Consider the following 5,481-nt stretch of genomic DNA (forward strand, 5'->3'; position numbering starts at 1 on the left):
TAGTTAAACTTATTTTCTTTAAATAACTAGGTTTACTTAATAAAAAGTGGGATAAATAGAATATAAGATTAGTGTTGATTATAGATCAGGTCTATCATGCTCGGTACAAAAACGAAAAAGCACTTGCAAGAGCTCGTGCTTTTTGTTTTCTAAGCCTCGCATGATAAACCTGATTTATAATCAGCACTAAACTATATTAATCTATATATTATGTCAACTAAAATTGATAAACTTCTCTATATAAGATTTACGTATTTGTTAGTTCAACTGTTAATGAAAATATAAAGATGATAAAAAGACCAAATTATCGCAAGCATTTTTATATCGTTTTACAAAAATGACATTCTAGACGAAAAACATCAAATCCATTTCATAACTGACAAACATAAATACAAAACATCTTTTTTAGTCTTTAAAAATTATTTCAAATATTAATCTTATGTTTGTCTATACATAAAACTATATTCGGTAGCTGAAATTGTCTGCACCATGTAGATTTTCGTTAGTACATGGTAAAATGTTTTGGAACCAAACAGTTCTGTACTTTATGGATTAAGATATATTTGTTATACATGCAAGGTTTTGCTCAGGAAAAAGTAGATTTACAAGTATTCTGTGTATATAAATACAAAACACCTGGATAACGCTATACGCCAATTATATTGTAAAAGAATGCCCTTTTTGAGATTCTAAATTGAAATTTTACAATTGATTAAATGTCCAGAAGTTGCTGACCATAAAAATGCATCGAAGCTTTATGGTTCTTTTTATATTTGCATCCATCAGAAAGACAGACTTTTGTTTGCTCCAGACTTTTCATACTCCAGTCGCGCATATTTCCGCCAAAATGGTGTCTACGCCCTTGCAGCAGTCTTTATACAGGGCGTGGCTGTCGTAAAGTCTCGCACATGAATAGCAGTTTGTGTGTAGTACGTCATCAAATTGGCAGTTCGCTAATCGGATAGCCTTGGTCTGTCTGCTGTAACTATCCCGGATCTCAATGGAAGGGTATGACAGGCATCCAATAATCCCAAACAGCAAGAGCTGGACCAGGTTCAAAATGTGCACTAATTTGTTCTGAAAAATAGACAAAATAAATACAAAATTATATTCTTTATTTTTATAGTGTTTCCATAAGTGGTATGTTATATGAGGTCTTTTGACTTGGCGTTACCGATGTATAAGATTGTTATGATGGGACTAGCAAGTCGTATTACGCAGCGTTAAGGGTTTCATTGGTTAATTTATTACATATGAGAAATACATCAATGAATTTGTAAATCGAACATCTGGAGTTACGTTTAGATCGGAGACCACAAACAGAGGATGTAAAAAGAACACCTTTTGTTCTAAAATTAAGCAAAGTTTATATCAAAATGCTTCATAATAAACAACGTAATACGGTGCATTAATACCGTTTTAACTTATTAATTCCAACCAAAATGAGTTTAAATGATCGGTTATATTAAAATATGACTTATTTAAATTTAGACACATATATAGAACGGCAAAGATTACATTATTTCGTACGAACTACAATTTATGTATAATATTTGTTTTAAGTAAATTTTGAAAATTACCTCAGTATTACACTTAATCATATAGCGCGGGGCAAAAAAAGAGAATTTTATAATTATTTATAAAAATAGTAATAATCGGCAATATGACATGTAATATTTTACAAGTTGTCTAAGGTGTAATTCTATGCACAAACATCCCATGTGGCATATCCCGTTTGGATTGTTACATTTAGTTTGAGAAAGTGTTTGAGAAAGACATATTACATCCATTCGATCAAATATCTTCTTCTTCTGTTACATGTTCACTGAAAAACAATTCATATTTAAATCTTTGTTTACAGTAAGGAAAAGTGAGCAATTGGAAAAAGATGTTCCCCATAAATTGTCTAACCAATTGACATTAAGAGGTTAGGATAAAAATGCACGAGCAAGATTAAATGAGTTATCTGAGAACGAATACAATATGAAAATACATGTTAAAGAAACACTTTAAAAATTGGAACGACTGGCTGCAGTTAACTTAGTACTGAGGACGCTGTATATACGGGGTATGTAATGAAAACTAAAGGCTTTGCTTTAATTTGTAATTATTTAAAATATCGATTTCAATACAGAGGCGAATGTGCGATAATTGAAATATAAACGACTTAACATACAAACCATATTGTTATATCCACATAAAAACAGACCAGAATGCTTCGAAAAGCTAAGCAGACCCTTAACTTGTTTGTATCTATTGTAAAATAAAATAACATTGAATACTATAAGCGACCTCAATTTCAGAAGCAAGTCTGTATCGAGTGTCATATAAAACGATTATCTGTATTTTCATTAAATTGTATTAACATCTCAACAATTTGATTGATATGTCGAATATTGTCTTTCTGGATTAATAACTCTTTTTTCGCAATAATTTTTCGTCGCACAGGAATCATCAAAACTAAAATTACAATTAACATATATTTTGTTTTCAAACATGATACTGCATCTAGCATTTTGGAAGTTACATATAGGTTAATATTTAGTGTCAAAATAGGTATTTAAATGTTTCTCCATTAAAAACATACTTTTTAAAACTTTCAATTAATTAAGTAATATTTTTATGCAATACTATGACCATGATGGCATATAATTCAATGCTGACTTACATACGGAGCGGTGTTCATCGAAACAAAATATATTGTTTAATATTTTTCCCAGAACTTTATCAAATATCATGGTAATTTTTTATTAAAAAAAGAAAACAAATACTATTTATAATACTATTTATAATACTATTTGTCTTTTAATTGTGACTAAGCTTAGTACATAAACAAACAATTTTGATTTGGACGAACCATTTAAATCATTCGTTTAATATTTGAATATTATTTATTATTTACAATTAAGTTATATTTTTGAATAAACAACTTGTATTTTAAACGTACCATTTCGTGTTCGATAAATGTGATCCACCTCAGCTTGACATATAATCGTTCCTTTCAACAATATCCGTACAACCTCCCTTTGTCCTATCGTTTTTATACACACATGAGACACCTCTGTGTTAGTGTCATAAGTACCGATTCGATGAGCTACAGACGACAATTCAATCCTATATCTCTCACATTGCGGTCACGTGATTGTGATGTCATCGCTACAAATCCATAGTTGCGTGGTCAGTCATAAAAACCGTCTCGCCCGCTAGGAATCCGTCGAGCGCTGAAATGTGATAACCTGTGTGTTGTGGTACAGATTTAGAATTATTACAACTGTTCAAGCGATTCCGAAATATAAAATATTCTAAAAACACAGATCGTAAATTATTTCGTTCACATACAAAAGAAAACGAAATATTCGAACTTAATGACATGACCTTTAAGTTTATAATGTGTATCGGTGTATTTCGCTTGGTTGTTATCAAATTAAAATTTACGACTCATGGTTGGGGGTCTCATCTCCTCGGTCTGAATATTTTAAAATATTGCTGCATTAAAGAGACTTTGACATTTCCGTATCACTCCATTCAAATGATGTCTCCTTTTTACATTAATGCATTTCAATTAAACGTAATAATTAAAAATAAATAATGGATAAATAAGCCTTATCTCTTAAAACAATCAGGACTGTATCGAGCTCATTTTAAACGAGTCTTAAAAAGCAATGACAGGAAACGCCGTTTTTAACCAACAGCGCTTTTATGCGTTTCTTAATAGCCCTGACCAACCTATGCATAATTAAAAAAAAATGCACACTAATGACATGTTAACATAAAAAGTACCAAGCCAACACGACAATATTTTACAACGAATTTTATCTTATAATGCATAACCTTTACATCGTTTCTATTTTATTTGGATGTTTTGTTAAAATCAGAAATTATAAGTAAATTATATCTTATGGACTATGGTCATTTAAACCATCACATGAGTAGTAGTATAAGTAAAAGTTGTGCGTTAAGGAGTAGACGAAGCACTAGAAGTTACAGTATTAGCAGCAACATTGTTTGTGGCAGCATTAGCAGTTTCAGAACAAATAACAACACGTATTTCATTAAAGTGGTAATTGTTGTCGAATTAGACGTGCAACACTTATAATAATTGCAGCAATAACTATACATGTAGTTGTATAATTCATAACTATCATGTTTGTGATGATTTTCCTGCGTTTTTTCGTTTTAGCCTTTGCATGAACATATGCTCATTGCTGCCCACTTTCAGTTTCACACCCTTGCACTTGACAAAAGATAGCGACATCAGCACTCAACGCTCTTCTGAGGGTCAATTATTCTGCAATTTGTTGGTATCTGTCTGATAGTAAAAACTGTGCAAACATTCAAATCCCGCATCCAGTCACGAATTCGTATTCGACGACGGAATAGTTTGGAATAAAATGATTCAGATAATATGTTGATTGTGTAACCTGTGAACGTTTGTTGATATCAGTTTAAGTTGACGAAGTATCGACCAGCTTTTTACATATATGATTACTTGGCCTAAACGCGTATCAAATGTTTTGAATTCCGCGCGTACCGCTAAACAGTATTAAAGACGGACACTTATACTAGGGGGAAATTATGGTTATTTTTAGTTTATTTTGTATATCTTACATAGAGGATATTTGTTGATTTCGGCGTATGATCAAAATGTATTTCAAGATTGGTTATAGACAAAAAAACATATGTTCACAAGTGACGTATTTACGAGTGAAAATATACTTTTTGTATAACCACAATCAAACTGTAAACAGAAATCTTACGTTGAATTATTGTATTACGCAACAATATTCAGATGTCATAAAAGCATTACTCATGTGTATTCTAAAAATATGTTAATTGTTTCATCGTTTAAAGTAATGTTTGTCATTGAGACACAAAGAAATAATTATGTAATGGCTATGAATAATTCTGGGCCAAATGTGAGGTTTGAATCTTCTGTAAACCGGTTTAAGAGTGTCAAAACGGTGACTATGTTGTGATCGTCTTCGTGCATGTTTTTTGTACGCGTGTGTCTTAAGTGCATTTGTTTTGGGTCTCAATGTTTACAAGAATGATCCTTGCAATAAATAAATCAATCTCTTGTGTGCTAACGGTTTAATTTGAAACATTGATGTAGCCGACCCCACATCCGGCTTGACAAGGTTATTAAGGTGACTTGATGGTGTTTTTGCAGATTTGTAAATATTAACAGTAAAAGATGTTTCTAACTAGAGATTATTTGAGTTCCATTTAAGGTCTTTATTCTGCACATAAAGTGTCACGAGCAAACTATACATTTAAAATATACGATTACATATTTGTGACGTCCTTGCATTTCTTGTATTATACCTGCATATTTCAATTGAGTTGTTGATCGATGACATGAATCGTTTGTTTTGCTATTTTTATATTCGTTAAACCTGTTTTTCAAACTGAGAAATTTAGCATAAGGTAGTAATTGAACGATTTACACATGCGGTATGCGCCACATATATAAGTATAGAA

General features: G+C 31.4%; 1 long non-coding RNA gene across 1 annotated transcript; it reads right to left on the reverse strand.

Moving 5' to 3' along the window:
* Nucleotides 1-304: 304 nt before the first annotated feature.
* Nucleotides 305-3,365, reverse strand: LOC127874826 (uncharacterized). Its single transcript, XR_008047120.1, has 2 exons — nucleotides 2,948-3,365; nucleotides 305-1,077 (listed from the first exon to the last, which is right to left on the reverse strand). It is a non-coding gene; the product is annotated as an uncharacterized LOC127874826 (long non-coding RNA).
* Between the last annotated feature and the right edge of the window lie 2,116 nt (nucleotides 3,366-5,481).

Source organism: Dreissena polymorpha, chromosome 3 (genome assembly GCF_020536995.1).
Source record: "Dreissena polymorpha isolate Duluth1 chromosome 3, UMN_Dpol_1.0, whole genome shotgun sequence".
In the NCBI taxonomy this organism is placed as follows: Eukaryota; Metazoa; Mollusca; class Bivalvia; order Myida; family Dreissenidae; genus Dreissena; species Dreissena polymorpha.